This window comes from Silene latifolia, chromosome 9 (assembly GCF_048544455.1).
Source record: "Silene latifolia isolate original U9 population chromosome 9, ASM4854445v1, whole genome shotgun sequence".
Classification (NCBI taxonomy): Eukaryota; Viridiplantae; Streptophyta; class Magnoliopsida; order Caryophyllales; family Caryophyllaceae; genus Silene; species Silene latifolia.
The window spans coordinates 59764837-59777610 of NC_133534.1; the positions used below are offsets into that span (position 1 = coordinate 59764837).

Here is a 12774-nt window from a genome sequence, read left to right on the forward strand (position 1 = left end):
CAAACTTGTGCTCTTACTTAGCTTATTTCTTCTAGTAGCTTATTTGTAATATTTTAGCTCCAAAAAGCTGAAGTACCTACAAAATATGACAAGACAAGCAAAGATACTAGAATACACATATTAGCTTATAAAACACTAAGATAAGTGCTAAATGACATGTGAAATAAAGCTAATAAAAGGAGTTAAAATGTATAGAAAATGCACTTATCAGGCTCCTTGCTTTTAGGGAAACAAAATTAATTGAAAAGTGATAGGCTATGCCGCACACCTAATAAAATATAATTTCCCTAGACACAAATAAATGTAGTACGAGAGGTTGAACACAATGAGACGGGAATTGCGCTATGAAGTGCTATGAGTAGACTTCTATCAAGATCGTTAACGATTGGTTTGGTTTGTTTGGTTTGATGATTAGCAAATAAAATGATATAAAAATATATGATTAAAGGAGTCTAAGGGAGTCGGGTCGCACATGCAATTGTAAATATATATTCATGTTAAACTCGGAAATAAATAACATTGTCAATTGTTTAAGCTTAAAGACACCCACCTTACGATATTAGTGTCAACCATAGACCGGGTCCTAGAGAACTCCCGTCATGACTAGGTCGTCCTACTATACATGCTTAGTCTAATCCGATTCCGTGCCTCTCGACTTATAGAACGAATTTAACAAACTTAATCGATGAATATGGCCACTAAACAAAGATTAATCGTGACGATACAAACATGTGATAGAAACAATTAGACAATATTATATCAACCTATTTTAACATTTTACATATATTAGTTATTACATAACTTCCCTAATCCCTAGACTAAGGAAATTTAGCTACTCATATTGAAATTTAAACTACAAACTATTATGTATGAAATGCTAAACATGATTATCGAAATGATGTAAACTAAATGATGAATCATGAAATGTAATAATAAACTATGTGATATAATTGAAATATTAATGATAAAACTAGGTGATAACTAAAATAGAAATGTAAACTAAATAAACTAGAATTAGAATTACCGAAATAAGGAATTAGAACTTGAACTAGGAACTTGCAATGAAGAACAAATGAGAACCAAAAGCTTGAATATATAATAACCAAATGTTTAACAATAACCAAATGGTTAACAATATTAAAACTAAAATGAAAACTATGAGAGAATTTTTGTGTGCTTAAGAATACAAGGAAATGATAATGTATGATGAAAATTGGATGCTAATTAGGTCGGACCTAGCTCTCTATTTATAGGCAAGTAGGACTTGAAACGTATGCGCATAAAGCAAGGTAACCCTGATCGGGGGCGCCAACCCTGATCGGGGGCGTGGCTTTGTTAAACCATATAGAATATATGTTTATATTTTGATGATGTCAAGAGTGCTTTACTGTTTATATACTCGTTGCGCTTGTTTGTTTAAGTCCCTTCAGATTAGACTTACTATTTGCCAAGCTTAAAGAATTGTGATGAAAGTATACAAGACTATTACTATGATCAAGCCCTCGATTACGGATCAAGATTTTGCAAGATTGTGGAAGAATTATTCAAGCATCGTGAGAAGACGAAGCTCGTCTAAAATTTAATCAAGCTTGAATGATGAAGTAGCCTACACTCGAAGATCTCCTAAGAAGATTAGAATAGTGTAGGTGATTATCTCGTAATGGTAACATATGAGTGGATTTCTTATATTGGTAAAGTTATAGCTTGACAGCTATAACATTACTTATATAAGAGCTTAATGTTATAGCTCTTCTACTATAACATTGAGATGTTGAGTTTATATTACACACGACTCGAGAAGTTTTCAAATTGTTTTGAAAAATGTTTTTGTTTCTTTTAAATGTTCTAGCAAAAGTATTAATTTAATAAGGAAGCTCATAATTCATTAGAGTGTGGTTTTGCTTTAAACTTATAATTAGTAATTATGTTGGATCAACTTATGAGTTGAGCCATATTACTAATTAGGGTTTCAAGGCATACTCTTAAACCCTAAAATCTAACCGAACTTCAAGCTAGGGGTTTTCACGAAAAACAAGGTATATGGGCCGTGGTTATTTCGTGTAAACCTAATGGATAAAAGATTATTATTGTTAAGATTTTATTCTCTAGAATTATCTTAACATATCTTTTATATTTAGCTTGATATCTTTATTTATGATAAAGATATTCTTGATATGGAAAATATTATCATATCTCAAGATTTAAGGAAAGAATAATAGGAGAATATCTTATAAATTATCGTTTGGAATATTCTCTATTATCTCTTAGGGTTTTAAGGAAAGAAATAACAAAGATATGATTGTTTGCATATCTTATATTTCGGCATTAGGTTTCTTGTGAAACCGTGTGCCATGCTCCTTCCTTCTTTATAAATACTTTGCCTTTGCAACTTTTAAAGGTAAGACCTTTAAGCATAAATTGATTTTATTTTCAAGAGCAAAAAACCGTGTGTTTCAAAACAAGAAAACCGTTTTGCAAATTTTCCAAAAGGTCGTGTGTTTATAAACTCGTGCATTCATTCATTCGTTATCGTTATAAGATAATAGTGCTCTATCGATTTCTTACTCGTTCATTAACGTGAACTTTTATAGAATCATTAAATGCTTTCTTATTAGCGTAAGTTAGTCACTCGAGTATTTAACGGTACTCAACTTGAGTTACAACTAGGGTTAGTTGTACGAGTTGGGTTAGTAAATTTGTAATCCGTAGAAAGGTATTAAATTTATTAATCGAGAATAATGGACCTAGGTTTCGATTTGTGATACCGAACCACTTCAAAAACCGTGCGTCTCTCTCTTTCGTTCGTTTATTTATTTCGTTCTTGTTTGTTAGGTAGTTAATTAGTTAAAGTTTAATCAATAAACTTTAAATAATTAGTTATACATATACAAACGAAAAAGTAGCTAAACATTTTTAATCCTCAATTCACCCCCCCTCTTGAGTATTTCGGATCGATAGACTCTTCAATTGGTATCAGAGCCTCGTGCTCTTGATTGCCTAACCGCAAAGAGGTTGATCTGTCTATCTTTATCTATCTTATCATTTTATATTCCGCTGCCTATCACGTGATAAATGGATTCCAAATACCTCAAGTGTCCCGTCTTTGATGGGAAGAATTATGGGTTATGGAAAAACATGATGACTCACTATGTGAAAGGTCATGATTGAGAGTGCTGGAGGATTATCCAAAACAGACGGCACAAAATCCTAGTTGCATCCGTTGAAGGCGCTACTTATGAGAAGAAAGAAGAGGATTATATCGAGGCCGACAACAAGAAGGCTGAAAAGAATTCTAAAGACATAAGTGTATTGCAGAATGGCATGACCACTACTGAATTCGATCGGTTCTCTTCGTGCTCCACTGCCAAGGAGATATGGGACGGCCTGGAACTAGCTTATGAGGGTACTTCCATTGTTAGAAAGCACCGCATAGATCTGCTAATGCAGAAATATGAGCTATTCAGTATGGAGCCTAATGAGTCCTTGGATAGTATGTCCGCACGTTTTTCAAGCATCATAAACGAATTGAAAAACCTAGGAAGAAAGTTCAATACCGAGGACATTGCAAGGAAGGTTCTTAGGAGCCTAACTAAAAAGTGGCGTGCTAAGGTCACAACAATGGAGGAATCGCAAGATCTTGAGAATCTATCCTACCAAGAACTCATTGGTGCTCTCATGGCCCATGAAATTACTCTAAATGCTGATGAAGCAGAACCGAGTAGAAAAAATATGGCCTTGAAAAGCGAAGATATTGGCTCCGATATAGAAGACGAGATTGTTTTGTTTGCACGTTGTTTTAAAAACAGAATCTTTCGAAACAAGCAAGCAAAACCTTCTTATAACAACAACAAGTCTTTTAACAAGAAAGCAACATAATCTAAATCATCATTTGCTAATAGAGGTTGCTTCAAGTGTGGAGAATCTGATCACATGATCAAGCATTGTCCAACATGGGAGAAAATTAAAGACAAGACAAAACGCGAGAAGACAAAGAAGGATTTAAACAAGTAATGATAGCTTCGTGCTGGGGAGATCTTGACTCAGAAGATGATGAAGGATCCGAAGATGACGAAGTTGCCAACCTTTGTCTCAGCAGCGTCAGTCTTGATCTAATCTTCGACAGCGACGATGATAACACAAGTTCTCACTCAAATTATTGCTTTCTGGGAGAATCAAATGAAGATGACGATGAAGAGGTAATGGTGAAAGAAAATAATCAATGGTATCTTGATAGTGGATGCTCAAGACACATGACCGAAGATAAGAATTTGTTTCTTTCACTTAAGCCTTTCAACGGAGAAAAGGTGACGTTTGGAGATAACAAGAAGGGTAAAGTGATTGGTGTGGGCAAAGTTGGAACTTATAAATCACACGCAATCAGTGATGTCTATCTAGTGGATGGTCTCAAGCATAATCTGCTTAGCTTATCTCAACTATGCGGCAAAGGTAACAAGGTTGTTTTTCATACTGATGGTTGCCGCATTATAATTGAAGGTACAAACAATGTTATTCATGAAGGACATAGGAAAAGGAACATGTATATGGTAGATTTAAATGCTGTGCCTACTAACTCTTTTACATGCATGAAAGTTACACTTGATGATCCCTGTTTGTGGCACAAATACTTTGGTCACATTAGCTCACTAACCTTGAACAAACTCAAGAAATGGGACTTGGTTGAAGGATTACCTAAGATCAAGTTCGACCAAGAAAAAAAATGTGTGACACGTGTGCTAGGTGCAAACAAGTGAGATCATCATTCAAACCTAAAAGAGTGGTAAGCACAAATCAAGCCTTGGAACTGGTACATATGGATTTATGTGGTCCTATGAAGGTAAGAAGTAGAGGAGGATCCAGGTATGTCTTTGTCCTCGTAGATGACTACTCAAGGTATGTATGGCCTATCTTCCTTCATTCAAAAGATGAGACTTTTGATGAATTTGATTGTCTTATGAAACTTTTTCAAAATAAATATAAGACTAATCTTGTGTCTATTCGTACGAATCATGGCACTGAATTTGATAATCAAGTCTTTATAGAATATTGTAGAGTTAATAGTGTAGGACATAACTTTTCTGCACCAAGAACTCCTCAACAAAACGGTGTCGTTGAACGTATGAATAAAACACTAGAAGATATGGCTCGTACAATGCTCTTATGTAGTGGTTTACCTCGTAACTTTTGGGCTGAAACTATTAGTACTTCATGTTATATCCATAATCGTGCTATGATAAGACCTATCCTTAAGAAAACCTCTTATGAACTTCTAAGAGGTTGCAAACCTAATATCTCCCATCTTTGTTGTTTTGGGAGTAAGTTTTTTGTTCATAATAATGGTAAAAATAGGTTAAATAAATTCGACCCTAGGAGTCATGAGGCGATTTTTATAGGATATTCGGATCATAGTAAGGCTTACAAAGTCTTCAATAAAAGAACACTTTGTATTGAAGAAAGTATTCACGTTATTTTTGATGAAGATAATGTGTTTGATAAGCCCTTACAAGATGAGGAAGAAGACTTAGCTTGGACGAACCTGACTTTCGTCTTTCTAGAGATGATCCCCCAGAATTAGAATCGGAGGATAATGAGATTGAAGGGATAAATGATGAGCTTGATCATTCTTCTAAAGATAAAAAGGAGAAAACCAAAGTTATAGTTGATGATACTATAACATTGTCTCAAGATAAGAATTCCCAGTCTAACGTTATAGGTGATGTTACTATAACATTGAATCCAATTCAAGATAAAAAGTCTGAAGTTATAACCGACTCTACCACAACATCGGGATTGGATTCAGGGGGAACTTCCTTAAATTCTGAGCTAAATGAAGTTGGATCAAGTTCAAATAATGATGAACCAAGTATCTCAACAAAGTGGAAATACAAGAGTTCACATCCAATGGACAATATTCTCGGCAATATTAAGAAGGGAGTTCAAACGAGACGATCTTTGAACAATTTCTGTTCGTTCTATTCATTCCTATCTACGATCAAACCAACAAATATTAAAGAAGCTCTCGCTGAATCAGATTGGATAATAGCTATGCAAGAAGAGCTTCAACAATTCGAACGGAACAAAGTTTGGCACTTAATTCCTAGACCCAAGGATCGATCTGTTATTGGAATCAGATGGGTGTTCAGAAATAAATTAGATGATCCCGGGGTCATATTTCAAAATAAGGCAAGATTGGTGGTACAAGGGTATAATCAACAAGAAGGAATAGACTATGATGAGACCTTTGCACCTGTTGCTCGTCTCGAAGCTAGTAGACTTCTAATAGCATTCGTAGCTCATAAGGGAATAAAACTCTTTCAAATGGATGTCAAGACAGCGTTTCTAAATGGGTACCTACAGGAAGAAGTCTTCGTAGAACAACCCCCTGGATTTAAGGATAGCAAATTTGAAGACCATGTCTTTAAATTAGACAAAGCCCTGTGCGGATTGAAGCAAGCACCAAGGGCTTGGTATGACAGACTATCAAAATTTCTACTTGACAGTTGATTTAAGAGAGGTTCTGTTGATAAAACCCTATTCTTAAAATCCGAGGGTACTGACCTCTTGGTTGTTCAAATTACGGCGACGATATTATTTTTGGATCAATCAACCGCGGTCTATGCAAGTATTTTTCGGAGTTGATGTCTTCCGAATTCGAGATGAGTATGATGGGAGAATTGAAATTCTTCTTAGGTCTGCAAATTCAACAAACCGAGGAAGGCATCAAAATTCATCAATAGAAATATATTAAGGAATTAATTCGAAAGTTCGGAATGGAAAATTCCTATGCTATGCCTACTCTGATGGTCGCAGACAAGAAATTAACCTTAGATGAAGACGGTAAGTCTGTTGATGAAACTACTTACCGAGGAATGATTGGGTCATTGCTATACTTAACTGCAAGTAGACCAGATATCATGTTCAGCGTATGCGTTTGTGCTATATATCAATCATCTCCCAAAAAATCTCATATGACGGCCGTAAAACGGATTTTACGATATCTTATTGGAACGGTCAAACTATATTTATGGTATCCATGGAGTGCAATTTCGATTTGGTCAGATATTCAGATGCCGATTACGCAAGATGCTCTCTAGACAGGAAAAGTACGTCAGGTGTTGCCACGTTCGTTGGACATTGCATTATTACATGGGGTTCAAAGAAGCAGAATTCAGTTGCCCTTTCAACAGCTGAAGCTGAGTATATCGCAGCAGGTCTGGTATGTACTCAATTATTATGGCTTAAACAACAGTTATGTGATTATGGTGTTGATGTAGGTTGTATTCCTATTTTTTATGATAATACGAGTGCTATTATTATTTCCAAAAACCCCGCACAACACTCGCGTACCAAACACATTGAAATTAGACACCATTTTGTACGAGACCATGTTGAGAAAGGGAATATAAAACTTGAATTTTGTAGTACTGAACAACAATGGGCAGACATTTTGACAAAATCATTAGCTAGAGAATGATTTGAGACTTTACGGTTGGAAATTGGTTTAATCGGTGGTACCTAAGCTTCTATATAAGTTTAATCTCTCAATGATTGTTTAGTAAAGATAAGATTGTATCACTGTGTCCGTATATCGCGTTGCATGAATTTTTACGGTTATGGAAATTTGGTTATCGTATATATTCTATTTGTATTTAAGAATTTGTGTGGCATACAAACTTTATCTTTTACCGAAATTGAGATACACCATATTTCTTTTATTTTCCAAATTTTATCAAAATCTTTCCTATAATCTCTATACCATATCTCGTCAAAATAATTTTTATCCTAAATCTTATATTATTCACTTACCATATTTAATCACATATCTACTTACCTAAACCAGACTCCACCCTATAATTACCCTATGTGCCGTGCTCTTTTGACCAAACCCTCCACTTGTCTTCACTTTTTCCTTTACCAAAATATTACATAATCTTCAACCATCACCATCATCATAACCATCTACAACCTTTCATCATGACTCCTCCACATGCAAAAACACGGTCTTCAACCCGTAACCAACACCAACGAAACCCATGTAATCAACCACAACAACAACCATCTCATCATCCTAATTCCTACACTTTTGCTTCAACAAACCCACAATCATCAATTCCCCTGTTCCGTGGTCGGGATAATGCGGTTTCCGATGGTAAAAGACGTCGGCTTATCAAGGGTAAGAATAAGGTGACAATAGATGAAGTTGAGGAGGCTAGAGAACCCGAAATAATTGTTAGGAACGGGGATTTCGTGAACTCTGTTTCGGGAAACTTCGAAAAACGCGACAAAGGCTGGTTTGAACCGAGTTCGAATGACAAAAGAAGAAAGTATTCTTGTTTTTCGGGTTTTGCCATACTCAATTCATGGAGGAAGGTATTATCCTAAATCTTGGTTGTCTCAAATTCCGTCTCTTAAGTTCTTTGTCGATTTTCTTGTGATAGGCTTGTCGTGTACCTATACAAAGATAATTACCCTAGACACAAATTAATGTAATAATAGGGGTCGAACACAAGGAGACGGGAATTGCGTTGTGAAATGCTATGGGAAGATTTCTATCAAGATCGATTTCGTTTTGGGTTTGGTTGTTTGTTTGATGACTTAACAAAAACTATGATGTAAATTATATAATAAAAGAGAGTCTAAGGGGGTCAGGTCACACATGCAAAGGTAAATATATGATTATGTTAAACTCGGTATTAAAAACATTGTCAATTGCTTAGGCTTAGAGACACCCACCTTACGACATTAGTATCAACCATAGACCGGGTCTTAGAGAAACTCTCGTCCATGACTAGGTCGTCCTACTACACATGGTTTGTCTAATTCGATTCCCTGCCTCTCGACTTTTAGAATGAATGAACAAACTTAATCTATGGATAAGGCCTTAAACAAAGATTAAACATTATGGTGCAAACATGTGATAGAAATAATTGAACAATATTATTATCAACCTATTTTAACATGTTATATACTTGATTTTTGCATGGCTCCCCTAGCCCTTAGACTAGGAAATTTAGCTACTCATATTAAAGTGTAAACTATAAACTATATTGTAAGAAATGCAAAACATGACTGTATGAATTATATAAACTAATGATATAACATGTAAAAGAAATAAAGCTAATGTAATGTAAATAACGTACTAATAATAAACTATGCGTAAACTAAATAGAAATGTAAAATCGTAAACTAGAAATAGAAATACCTTAATAGAAATGAACTTGTATAGAAGAAACAAATAGAACCAAATGCTTGAAATGTATTAAGGACCAAATGTTTGAGAACTACAAGCTTAACTATATTGAAATCTAATAAGAAAACTATTGAGAGAATTATAATGCTTAAGGCTATGTAAAGTATATGAGACGTAAAATTGAGATGCCTAAACTATGAAGTGACTCTCATTTATATAGGGGAGGGGAGTGAAATGTAAACAATCAACAAACAGCCAACACCGATCGGGGTTGGGGGCCCCGATCGGGGACGTGTGATTATAGCCGGTTTGCTTTAACTCTCCTCTTAATTGCTTAGGGAATCCTAAGTTGGTGATTAATTGAGCGATTAATCACCTGGTTAAGACCTTAATTCTTGGCATCCTAGGTAGCTTGGAATCCTATATTTTCCACCTTGACTTGGACTTGAGTTTGGGCTTGACTTTGGTTTGTTGACAACAATTGCATTGCATACATTAGTCCATCAACTTCTTCATGAAAAACCCATGCAAACACTCCATGTGGAGTGATATGTGTCCTAAATATGATGTTTTACACCCCATTTTACACGTATTTCAGAGCTCATTTGTGTAGTTTATGCTACTATTTACCCCATTTCGTCTACTTTTGTATTTTTATGTAATATTGCAGATTTATGCGGAAATGAGTAGAAATTGAGCTAAATCCGTCCCCGAGTATCTTGCATTGCATTTGACGTGAAGTATTTACTCAAGGAACGAGCTTGGTGCGCATTTCGAGGCCCGAAAGACAAATCCACGAGAATTTAGAAGTCAAGTATCAGCTACTTCAGTCGATCGACCGCTGCCCTTAGTCGATCGACCAACCCACGAGTTCCGTAGCTCTTTGTTCAGCGAAGAGATCGATCGATCGCCTTGCATGGTCGATCGACCAAGCCGCTAATTCTGACGTGAATAAGAAGATCGAGAATTTAGAAGCCCATTGTGTTTTAGGTTTTGGAATAAAGTTACGTATATTCCTATATAACGTAACTTAGGTTTTGAGGACAATAATCAAGTTTTTATCATTGAGTTCGAAGATACGATTCAACATCCATAGTTTAGTTCGTTCTTTAATAAAGTTTCAGTTTTGCATTCGGTTCTGATCTTCCCTTTACAATTCCTTTACACGGTATTCTTCTGTTCTTATTCAGTTCTATTGCTTCCATTCGTAGTATAGAATTGCTAGGTTAGATCTCCCGAAACCAATTTATCGCTTTATGTTAATCGCTTGTTTAGATAATTTAAGCATGATTTCGAATGTTTTAATTGTTAAGTTTATTGCTGTTTTTATCATGAGTATGAGTAGCTAAATCCCCTGTGCTAGGATGTAGGGAATCTGTAGCGTAGGCGGCATTAGAATAGGACGACCTAGAGCGCGCCATGGTCGATCGACTGGTCTTCCTGGTCGATCGACCGGCCACGTGAGATATGCTTCGTTTTAATTAATTTAATTTCTATGTTTGACGAATCGAGTGCACGCGACTAGTTGAATGTTTAGTATTTGACCGACCCAATAAAGATCAAAAGATAGGGAAGGGAGATAGCCTACCTAATTAAGACGACTAGATTAATGAGATCGAGAGATAAGTTAATTTAGCCTTTTTAGTCACTTTTCAGGACGAAAGTTAGCATTAGTGATATTAGGGACCTGTAGCGAGATCGAGAGATGCTATATGTGAGAGTGGACCGAGAGGACCTCTTATTTTCCCGTCTCACGTGTTTGTTTTTGACCTACCTAGTATACTGCCGCCGAAACTACAGTGAACCGACCGTCTTAGCACCTTTTTAATATCCGTTTTCATCAATTAGCTTAGTTTACTATTCTTTTATTGCCATTAGTATAGAACAAATCAAATCAAACCCCCACTTTTGTTACCTTGGACTTAAAATTAGACAATTAATAATTGCATCGCCTCCCTGTGGTTCGACCCTGTTACCACTAGCTTCTGTTAGTTTTAATAGGTATTATAAATTTTATCTTTGGTGCACACAAAGACGGGCATCAAATTTTGGCGCCGTTGCCGGGGAGGTAATTGTTTAAAATTTTTAGCTGTTCTATTTTTAGTCTTTTTCTTAGTTTAAGGGACATCTGTTCCTTAAACTATTCTCATATTCTATTTGTAGTTTCTTCTTATGCGTAGGTCACAGGGTGGTGAATTACTATCGTTCAATCCCGAGATTGAGAAGACTTTGCGTGAGTTGAGACGATCATCTAGAGTATTGCCGACAGAGGAAGAGCTGAGTACTCTGTCTAGTTACTACGAGAACGAGCTATTTGAGGAGGATCCACATTCATCTCCTGTTTCCACTTCTTCAGCTGAGACCGTCACATCTCCAGATTTTCCAGTCATGGCTGAAGACGCGACTATAGCCAGTCACTCTGAGCCGACAGCTGCGAATCTTTACAAAGGATTCGCATTACCAGGGGAAGACAGAAAATTCGAGCCGAAGCCTTCTTATATTAACTTGGTTGAGAGAAACCAATTCGGGGGAGCTGCAAATGAAGATGCAGCCAAGCATATGGAGACATTCATAGATTATTGGTGTTCCATACCCCTACCAACCGGCGTGACCTAGGACCAGGTAAAGGAAACTATGTTTATATTCTCTCTTCGTGATGCTGCAAGGGAGTGGTACAGAGACCTGGATCGAGCTGCTAATGGGATCACTGACTGGAATTCTTTGGCCCTAGCATTCTACAAGAAGTATTTCTCTGCCTCGAAGACTAATGCCATTAGAGCTCAGATCACGAGCTTTAAACAGGGTCCTGATGAGAACTTTCATGAGGCGTGGGTCCGTTTTAAGAAGTTGGTGCGAACCATTCCGCACCATGGGTTTGAGAAATGGAGCCTATGCAATCAGTTTTATAATGGGCTTTATGACGATCAAAGGGCTATCCTGGATGCGGCAGCTAGTGGCAGATTCCAGGAGAATGTTGGAGAGACTAAGGGGTTGAAAATTATTGATGAATTGGCCACCCATAAAGCTGAGTATGGGAATTCCAAGGGAAATCAAAGGAGGAGTGCTGAATCCCCCTCTGTAGCTGCACTAGAGGCTCTCACGGCGAGGTTTGATAAGTACGAGTTGGGAGGAGCTTCAAAAGGAGGGATCTATCATGTGAATGCTGTTTCAGACGGTCCTTTCGTCTGCAAAAGATGTGGAGCTGAGGGACATGTTTCAGACAATTGTCCTAATCCCTTTGAGTCTTGTGCTGCCTTTCAACATTATAGGCAGACAAACACTTATTATGAGCCGAATGTCCATCCGAACTTGAGGTGGAGTAGCCAAAATGTCTTGAATCCGACTCAACCTCCACAGCAGCAGCAACAGCAGAATTATGTGCCCCCTCACAAGTAGCAACAGCCGTACCAAAAGCCTCCGTATGTTCCTCAGCAGCAGCAGCAATCCCAAAGTTCTGATTTCAATGAGTTGAAAAATTTGTTGCTGAAAGAGTCTCAAGCTAGAGAGGCCGGGATGAAGATGTTAGAGAGCCAAATTGCTCAATTGGCTAGCAAGAGTTCAACTCGAGCTCCGGGGCATTTACCATC

At 36.9% G+C, this 12774-nt stretch overlaps 1 non-coding gene across 1 annotated transcript; it reads right to left on the reverse strand.

The window, feature by feature from the left end:
* Positions 1–11956: 11956 nt before the first annotated feature.
* Positions 11957–12063, reverse strand: LOC141604037 (small nucleolar RNA R71). Its single transcript, XR_012525863.1, has one exon. It is a non-coding gene; the product is annotated as a small nucleolar RNA R71 (small nucleolar RNA).
* Positions 12064–12774: the final 711 nt, after the last annotated feature.